Consider the following 10882-nt stretch of genomic DNA (forward strand, 5'->3'; position numbering starts at 1 on the left):
ACAAGGATTATTTTTATTGAACTCAATTGGTCTTCAAAAATGTTCACCCTTTTTGGTAAATGTTGGAAGCAACATACCAGAGGTGATAAACTTTTTACCAACTCTTTTGTCATCTTAAATTAAACTTAATGCCTCTGAAATTGATAACTAAGTTGCTATAAATATTTTTAGTCTTTTCAAAAATAATGAATCTTTTGTGGAGCCAGGAAATAATCCAAACAAAACCCTAAAAACAATTTCAATATTGTTGACTTAAGTTTGAAGCCAAAACAAAATGAAATAAATGTCAGAAAAGAAATAAAAACAAAAAAGAAGAAAAAGAAGGGAAAGATTTTTACCTAACGCTCACCTGGCCAGCCCAGCCCACTAGGTGAGAGGACCTCATCTTCCTCCTCCTGCCAGTGTATAGGTAAGGTGTCGCCCGCTCGTGCGCCGGCCTCCACCTCCTGCTTGCCACGTTTGAGGCGCCCCCGAGTCTATCTTCATGCCTAGAGATGCCCTGCAACCTCCTGTGTTCCCCCTCTCTCTTCTCCCTCCTTGCTCCCTGTCGTTTCTCCTCGCCATGGACGAGATCCAGCAGAGCCGTCGCCTCGATTGGCACCACCCAAAGCGTCCCCGAGCTCGTCGTCGATGCCATAGGACTCACGGTGAGCTGTTGCGCCGTTTCCCCCCTCTCTCCGCGTTTCCCCGTGCCCCTAGCTAGCAAGGCCACCGGAGCCGAGAGCTTCTCGATGCCGGCCATGTCGCCGCCGTCGTTGTGGTACTCCAACCACGTGCTCAAGATCGGGAACGGGCTCCTGGAGCTACCAGGAAGCTTTCGAGCCCCTCAGCCGGACTCCCTGTGCCCTATAACCCCGTGCCCGACGAAGCCCGAACCGCTGCCGCCGCATAGGCTTGTCACCGGCGAAGATTCCGGCAGCCCCGCGGCGACCTACCCCTCCAGCTAGATGCGGCCCAGCGTGGTCCACCTTCTGGTGGTCTCCGCACGTCGAACCCTCTCCGTTATCGTGATTACGGCGCGAAGCCGCCGTCGGTTTAGTCGCCACCGACCAAACTCCGACGACGTGCGACGTGGCCGTCATTAGGGACTAACCTCCCGTGGTTAGCACGACTAACAGCCACTGACAAAGGGCCCCACATGGGGTCAAAGCCTGGTTAGCCTCTGGTTTGACCGTGGATTAGCCATGTGTCACTGACCGGTGGGCGCTGGCTGTCAGGTTTGACCCAGCCCAGGCACAGTTGACCGTGGTGATGTCATGCTGACACAATAATTTGGTTTTCTAATATAAAAGAAATTCCGGAAAATGCCTAAAACTTCTAAAAATCATAGAAAATAAAATATAACTCAGATGAAAATAATTTATATATGAAAACTGATCAGAAAATTTCAAGGAATCTGATTATGACATTTTCATGCATGTTTGAGATAGTTAACATCACCAAGTAGGCAAAATGATGATTAGGGTAAGTTTAATAGATAGTTGGGAGATGGAATTTGGTATATATTTGAATTCCACTTCAATTAACAAGAACAAACATTGAGCTAGGAAAACCAGTACCTCAAAATGCCATCTACATACATGCTAAAACAAGATATACGTGAGCATGAGGTCGAATCAATTAAAAGGGTATCCAGAAAATACCTTGCTTGAAGTGATGTTTGAATTCTAATTCAAATCCAGCTTCAACCTAAACAATGGTAGCTATATTGGCCCTGCCACTTCTCATCTTCATTTCATGCTCATGCATCATAGTGTTGCATTTCTGTGAAGTAATTATTGTTCGTTCCTATTTGCCGGTATTGTCCCCTCTCGGTAGACGATGGTTCCGACGATGTGATCGTTGACATTGATGAAGACTTATTGCTATCTTCAGACGTGTCACGCAATCAAACCCCCTTGAGCATATTGATATAAACCCACTCTCTCGCTCCTGCTCTCTTTTATTGTACTAGGACAAACACGATTCAACTGTTACATGTTCTCAGTAGTTGAACCCATTCCTCTGCATGACCTGATTTTGTCACAGTAAATAGTTGAAACCACTTAGCATGAGTAGCAACTGCTTGAGCCTTGTTGTGCTTACTCATTCATGCTTGCTTATAATGCTTGCTATGCTTAGAGTCGTGTCGGGTCTGATCCATCTCGATGATCAATCGGAATGGTTGTGTTCATGTTCTACAGTGTGAGAGTAAAGGTGTGAATCCGATTTGGTAAAGGTAGCGATGAGAGGCCATGTAGGAGTACATGGTGGGTTGTCTCATTGGGACCGTCCTTAAGAACTAAGTTATGTGTATGTTATCCAAGACAAGATACTACCATGCATTGGGCCCTGAAATATGACCACGCTCGGCTTATTAATTGCCTAGATCTCTGTCGAGGAGTTGCAATTAGTTTCTGGTGTTTGTAGGAAAAGTGTTGGTGGCCGTGTTTAGCTCTGCCTGACGGGGTAGGTTTCTCTGCGGTAGATACACAGTGGCACGGTGTACCTAGTGACACCCGGATGGTGGGCTTGGGAACCCTGCGCACATCGTTTGGGGCCGTAGAGGAAACCTCGGCCGGACTTCCTTGCGGGTTCAGTCTCAAATAGGCGATAAGCCTGGACTAGGGTCTTGTGTGGTTAACGGTCGTGGCCGACACCCACGCCCGTGCTTCTGCTTGAAGGTTGTCGAGATGTATGACATGTATATGGTGCTAAGTGGTGAGAGCATGTGTGATGAAGTATACCCCTGCAAGGTGATTTAATCTGTTCGAATAGTCGCGTCCTCGGATATGGACTACTTGGAAACATTACGTGGTACATAGACAACTTAAATGGATACTCTAAAACATGCAAGATAAGTGTGAGTGCTATGGAAGGCCTTCTCGTAGGGAGACAAGAGTGGATCCATAGTGGTTTATTGAATTGGTGAATATGTGGACTCGTGTGCGCTATCCCACCTCAAAGAAAGAACTTGTAGTCGTAGTACAGGTTAGCTAAGAGTCAAAACTGGCTTGCTGCACTCAAACCCCACAGTCCTTTCATTGAAACATGATGCATATGTAGATAGTTCTGATGTAAGTCTTGATGAGTACCTTTGTACTCACAGTTGCTTTATTTATATTTTGCAGAGAAGATTTAGTCTCATTAAAAGGTTCTACGCGATGTGTTCATGTTGACCGGAATAGCTTGGGAATCCCAGACAGAGGTCTGGTTCCTTTGGTAGGGTCGTGGTAGCTTTTCAGGCTCCTCGAGCCATTTTTAATAGATGTCTGTACCCAGACATGTTTTGCTTCCGCTTGATGTTTGTATGACTTGAGTGACGGGTCACGAGACCCCTGTTTGTAATATCATACTATGTTGACTTTTATGAGTCTTTAATAAAAGCTTGAGTCATAGAGTTATGTTGTGATGCCATGTTGTATCTACACATATAGTGCATATTGTGTGTATGTTATGAAATGCATTATATGTGTGGGATTCGACACCTAGTTGTGTGCCTTTAGTAGTACTCTTTACGGGGAAATGCCTCTTTGTGCTTCCACCGAGCCTTGGTAGCTTACTACTGCTCCGGACACATTGATTGACCGGCATGTATCCTTCTTTGCTCCTGTGTGTGTCCCTTCGGGGAAACGTCACGCGGTGTAATGGAGTCCTTGTAGCTTGCTACGACTCGTCTACACATGTTGATGACCGACACCTGCCTTGCTGGGTTATTTATGCCTGTCCCTATAGGGATGTACCACTTGGGTATATAACTAGTCATGTCGACCCGGGTTCTTTGTCATTTGAATGCTAGCGACACATTCATATACGTGAGCCAAAAGATGCAAACGGTCCCGGCCAAGGTAAGGTGGCAGCCGTGGAGTTTACCGTGCGTTAGGCTGCAAAGTGATGTGATGTGTTACACGCTGGGTTATTATGACCTAGGATCAGGGTCCCAACAGTTATTGACCGGAGAGTGTCTCAGGTCATGTCTAGATAGTTCTCGAACCCGCAGGGTGTGCACACTTAAGGTTTGGTGACGTTTCTGTATAGTTGAGTTATATATGTTGGTGACCAAAGGTTTTTTCGGAGTCCCGGATGAGATCCCGCACGTCACGAGGAGCTCCGAAATGGTCTGGAGGTAAATATTTATATATGGGATGTCATATTCAGGGTTCTGAAAATTGTTCAAAAAATTTCGGTATTGTACCGGGAAGGTTCTAGAAGGTTCCAGAGTGGGCCCACTAGCATGGGGACCCACATGGACGTGGGTAGTGGGGAATGTCCCCACACACCTGGTATAGTAGCATCAATATCGCTTCTTAAAAGGAATAGGATCGTATCCCAAAAGGACAAGATTCGGATCCCTAAAAAAGGGGGATAGTGATCTGTGGGGAAGGAACTGAAGGATTTCCTTCCCCCCCCCCCACTTGATAAACTAGCCTAGGGGCTTGGAGGGCAAGCCACTTATGACCCACAAGTGTCAAGGATCTACCGTAGTCCTTTCGATAAATAAGATTGTCGAACCCAACGAGGAGCAGAAGGAAATGACAAGTGGTTTTCAGTAAGGTATTATCTCTAAGCACTGAAATTATCAGTGACAAATAGTTTTGTGATAACGTAATGCGTAACGGATAGCAAATAACAAATGTAACAATGGTGCAGAAAGGTGGACCAATCCTTTTTGTAGCAAAGGACAAGCCTGAACAAACTCTTATATAAAGAAAAGCGCTCCCGAGGACACATGGGGATTTATGTGAAGCTAGTTTTCATCATGCTCATATGATTCGCGTTCGTTACTTTAATAATTTTATATGTGGGTGGATGCTATCCCACAGACAACAGCGCCAGAAATTGACACGTTGACGGAGGATGGGCTTGCATTGGTTTTTCCCTTGAAGAGGAAAGGGTGATGCATCGTAGGAGCAGTAAGTATTTCCCTCAGTTTGGGAACCAAGGTATCGATCCAGAAGGAGGGTCTTGTCAAGTACAGAGTACCTGCGCAAACACAAACAAGCTTGCACCCAACGCTTCAAAGGGGTTATCAATCCCTTCAAGATTGTTTGCAAAGTGAGATCTTAAGGCGGAAAGTGCAACAAAGTAAAAAGTGTAAGGCTGAAAATATGGTGTGGAGTAGACCCTCGGGTCCATAGTGTTCACTAGAGGCTTCTCTCAAAATAGCAAGTATTACGGTGGGTGAACAAATTACTGTCGAGCAATTGATAGAACCGCGCAAAGTCATGACGATATCTAAGGCAATGATCATACATATAGGCATCACGTCCGAGACAAGTAGACCGATACTTTCTGGATCTACTACTATTACTCCACACATCGCATCTAGTGTATTGAGTTCATGACGAACAGAGTAACACTTTAAGCAAGATGACATGATGTAGAGGGATAATCTCAAACCAATGATGAAAACCCCATCTTTTTACCCTTGATGGCAACAACACGATGCATGCCTCGCTACCCCTTCTGTCACTGGGTGAGGTCATCGCACGGTATGAACCCAAAACCAAGCACTTCTCCCATTGCAAGAATCATAGATCTAGTTGGCCAGACAAAACCCACAACTCGAAGAGAATTACAAGGATATGAAATCATGCATAAGAGAGATCAGAAGAAACTCAAATAAGATTCATAGATCATCTGATCATAAATCCACAATTCATCGGATCTCGACAAACACACCGCAAAAAGAAGATTACATCGGATAGATCTCCATGAAGATCATGGAGAACTTTGTATTGAAGATCCAAGAGAGAGAAGAAGCCATCTAGTTACTAGCTATGGACCCGTAGGTCTATGGTGAACTACTCACACATCATCGGAGAGGTCATGGTGTTCATGAAGAAGCCATCCGTATCCGAATCTCCCCTCCGGCAGGGCACCAGAACGTGCCCCAGATGGGATCTTGCGGAGACAGAAGCTTGCGGCGGCGGAAAAGTACTTTCGATGATCTCTTGTTTTTTTCTGGAATTTATGGGAATAAATAGGCGAAAGACCTAGGTAAAAGGGCGTCCAGGGGGCCCACAAGCCTGGATGGCGCGGCCTCCCCCCTGGCCACGGGGTGGCGGCTTGTGGGGCCCCTGAGGCTCCCTTGGCTTGGCTCCCAAGCTTCCCGATCTTCTTTCGTTCCAAAAAAAATCTTTTCGGGGATTTTTTTCCGTTTGGACTCTGTTTCAAAATCTCCTCTGAAAGGGGTCAAAAACATGGAAAAAACAGGAACTCGCACTTGGCACTGAGTTAATAAGTTAGTCCCAAAAAATATATAAAAAGCATACAAAACATCCAAAGTTTGACAAGATAATAGCATGAAACCATCAAAAATTATAGATACGTTGGAGACGTATCAGTGGACACGTCCTTGGGTGCTGCCCTTACTTGGACAAACATCCCACTTATGATTAACCTCTCTCGCAAGCATCCGCAACACCAAAAGAAGAATTAAGAAAAATCTAACCATAGCATTAAACATATGGATCCAAATCAGCCCCTTACGAAGCAACGCATAAACTAGGGTTTAAGATTCTGTCACTCTAGCAACCCATCATCTACTTATTACTTCCCAATGCCTTCCTCTAGGACCAAATAATGGTGAAGTGTCATGTAGTCGACGTTCACATGACACTACTAGAGGAGAGACAACATACATCTTATCAAAATATCAAATGAATACAAAATTCACATGATTACTTATAACAAGACTTATCCCATGTCCTCAGGAACAAACATAACTACTCACAAAGCATATTTATGTTCATAATTAGAGGAGTATTAATAATCATTATGGATCTGAACATATAATATTCCAACAAATAAACCAACTAGCATCAATTACAAGGAGTAATCGACACTCCTAGCAACCCACAGGTACCAATCAGAGGTTTTGAGACAAGATCGGATACAAGAGATGAACTAGGGTTTGGAGAGGAGATGGTGCTGATGAATATGTTGATGGATATTGACCCCCTCTCGATGAGAGGATCGTTGGTGATGACGATGGCTTCGATTTCCCCCTCTGGGTGGGAAGTTTCCCCAACGGAATAGCTCCGCCGGAGCTCTAGATTGGTTACGTCGAAGTTTCGCCTCGAGACGGCGGCGCTGCATCCCGAAAGCTCTGATATGATTTTTTCCACATCAAAACCCTTGATATAGCATAAGATGGGCACCGGAGGCCCGCCAGGGGGCCCACAAGCTTGTAGGGCGCAACCAGGGGGGTAGGTCGCACCCCCTGGCTTGTGACCTCCTCGTGGGTCGTCTCTGGTATTTCTTTTGCCCATACTTTTATATATTCCAAAACAATTCTCCATAACTTTTCGCCTCAGATTTGCTCCTTTTCCAGTCCGGAATTCCAGCTGCTGGCATTCTCCCTCTTCATGTAATAAGTATTGTACCATAATGTGTATTAAGAGTCCATAATGCAATAAATATTGATATAAAAGCATGATGCAAAATGGGCATATCAACTCCCCCAAACTTAGACCTCGCTTGTCCTCAACCGAAAGCAGAGATCTATAAATATGCCCACATGTTTACAGATAGAGGTGTCGATAAAATAAAATAGGGACATGAAGGCATCATAGTTATCTTTAGAACAACAATACATATTGACATAGAATATCTTATACTAGAGTAACAATTCATTCACACGGCAAAATATGAATCAAGAACTCCATTGAGAACTAACAAATGATGATTTCAGTCATTGAAGCAATTCCAATTTATTGCAATGTAGGAAAGAGTCAATGTAAGAGTTGGTTAGGAAAATCCACATACTCAATCATCTTATGATCTTTCATAATTGCTAACACTCACGCGGTACCTATGAGGTCAAAGTTTCAATTGGACACAGAGAAAGATAGGGGCTTATAATTTTGCCTCCCAACTATTTACCTCAAGGTTAATGTCAACAATAATAACTCATGATCACCCACATCTTAGTGTATAAATTTGTCTAGATCATTCCCAACACATGGCGCTTGCCAAAAGATAAACGCGAAAAAAGGAAATGGTGAAGATCACCATGACTCTTACATAAAGGTAAGTACTAGAAAGTAAAGGTAGCATATAGGCCCTTCGCAGAGGGAAGCAGAGGTTTTCATGCGCTTTTATAGTTGGATGCACAAGCCCTTAATGCAAAAGAACGTCACTTTATATTGCCCCTTGTGACAAAGAACTTTATTATGCCATCTGTCACTTTTATTTCTTCTATATCACAAGTTTGTATAAAGTTTATTTTCCTCGCGCTAATAAACCACACATATTTAAAGAGCAATTTTTATTGCTTGCACCGATGACAACTTACTTGACAGATCTTACTCAATCCATAGGTAGGTATAGTGGACTCTTAAGGCAAAATTGGGTTAAAGGTTTTTGGATGCACAAGTAGTATCTCTTCTTCATGTACGAGTTTCTGGCTAATATGAGGTGGAAGCAAGCGACACATGTTGAATGATCTAGAACCATATAACTTCTATTCAGAAATAAGCAAACATAACTCATTATGTTGTCTTCCTTGTCCAACATCAACCTTTTTGCATATAATATTTTAATGAGTGCTTACAATCACAAAAGATGTCTAAGATAATGTATTTATATGTGAATCTCTCTTTCTTTATTACCTCCTTTTAATTGGAAAAATGACCAATAGCTTTGTTTGTCAACTCACAAAAAATTTCAATCGACATACTTTTTATATGTGAAGTCATCACTCCCTATAAGATCAATATGTATGCCTTTTTTGCTTTTATTCTATACTTCTTTCTATTTCTTTTTCTCAAGATCATAGCAAGCAAGCAAAGCCCTCGACTCAAAACTACTATTTATTATATAACTCTCGGATTTCTTACATAGGGGGTACAAAAAGAAAAACTCAAAACTAGATCACAATAAAACTTTATTCTACTAGATCAAGATATAACTAAAAGGATTGAACGCACAAAAACAAAAAAGTAAAAAGGTGTGATGGTGATATGATACCGGGGCACCTCCCACAAGCTTGGCACAAGCCAAGGGGAGTGCCCATACCCATGTGTTCATTTGTCTTTCTTTGGAGGTGGTGTTGTTGGAGTTATGGGTGAGGTTGAAAGCTTATCAAGTTTCCTCTTAAGCATGAAATTTTGTTCCCTCAGATCGTCTACTTCCTGCTCGAGGATCAGTATCTTTTGACATAATTCACCCTTGCTCTCTTGCATAAAACGAGAAGGGATAAATAGCACCTTGGGTTTTTTCCTTGTATTTGGAAGGCTCGAATTCTTGAACTCCACATGCAAATGTTCGGGTCGAGGCAAGGGAATCTCCTCTTTGTCCGAGCTTTTTCTTCATACTTGTATATCTCCCGTTCCTCATCCAAGAAAAATCCATAGGGATGTACGTCCCCGTAGAGCTTGTGATTGTCAAGATAGTGTGATACATAGCTCTCCCCATCGGAATCTTGGGAATGACATCTTACTCTAAATCTGCTGCAGAAACAGCTCAAAACGAGAACGTGAGATATTGTCGAGATACGGAGGTCAAAACCTTTGGGAGATTATACAATGAATTTTTGCCGACCCGAGGGAGTATTCCACAAGAAAACGCAGTCCGAAGGGTGCACGGGGTGGCCACAAGCCTGCAAGGCACACCAAGGGGGTAGGTCGCGCCCTCCTAGCTTGTCGTCTCCTCGTGCACTCTTCGGGATGCTTTAAATTTTCCTAATTTTTTAAATATTCCAAAACTGATAAAAAATCCATTGGAAAAGTTTTGGAGTCGGTTTGCTTACCATAACACATACCTATTCCTTTTCGGAGTCCGAAACGTTATGATAGGTCTCCCTAATGTACTCTTCTGGAGTTATGGTATTGATAATGTTAGTTTCAACATTTATGGGAGTACGTGAGAAATAATGTTTGATTCTTTGTCCTTTCACCACTTTCGGATTTGTGCCTTTGGCTTTGTCCTTCCCATTTAGAGAGAAGTTTTCCTGCAAAAAATCTTAAACGAGAGTTGTATAGCAAGACATGATCACCTACATTGAATTCACGCTTTTGTATCCTTCTATCATGCCATCTCTTAACCTTTTCTTTAAAAAACTTGGCATTTTCATAGGCCTGGTTCTCCATTCATCAAGTGTGCTAATGTCAAATAACCTCTTTTCACTATCAAGTTTGAAATCATAGTTAAGCTCTTTGATTTCCCAATAAGCTTCATGTTCTTGCTCTATAGGTAAGTGACATGCTTTACCATAGACCATTTTATACGGAGACATACCCATAGGGTTTTTGTAACAGGTTCTATAGGCCCATAATGCATCGTCAAGTTTCTTAGACCAATTCTTTCTAGATCTATTAACGATCTTTTGTAAGATCAATTTAATTTCTCTGTTGCTCAATTCTACTTGCCCACTAGACTGAGGATGATAAGGAGATGAAATTCTATGATTAACATCATACTTAGCAAGAAAATTACGAAAAGCACCATGAATGAAGTGTGAACCACCATCAGTCATTAAATATCTAGGGACTCCAAATCTAGGGAAAATAACATCTTTTAAAATTTTAATAGAAGTGTTATGATCAGCATTACTAGTTGGCATAGCTTCTACCCACTTAGTAACATAGTCAACAACAACTAGAATATGAGTATACCCGTTGGACTTTGGAAAAGGTTCCATATAATCAAAACTCCAAACATCAAATTGTTCAATAACTAGAGAGTAATTCATTGGAATTTCCTTACGTCTACTAATATTACCAACTGTTTGACATTCATCACAAGACAAGACAAACTTACGAGCATCCTTGAAGAGAGTAGACCAATAAAAACCAGATTGTAATGCCTTATGTGCAGTTCTATCTCCAGCGTGATGTCCTCCATAGGCCTCAGAGTGACACTTGTGAAGGATCTATCCCTGTTCATGCTCAGGTACACA

This window comes from Hordeum vulgare, chromosome 3H, assembly GCF_904849725.1.
Source record: "Hordeum vulgare subsp. vulgare chromosome 3H, MorexV3_pseudomolecules_assembly, whole genome shotgun sequence".
Classification (NCBI taxonomy): Eukaryota; Viridiplantae; Streptophyta; class Magnoliopsida; order Poales; family Poaceae; genus Hordeum; species Hordeum vulgare.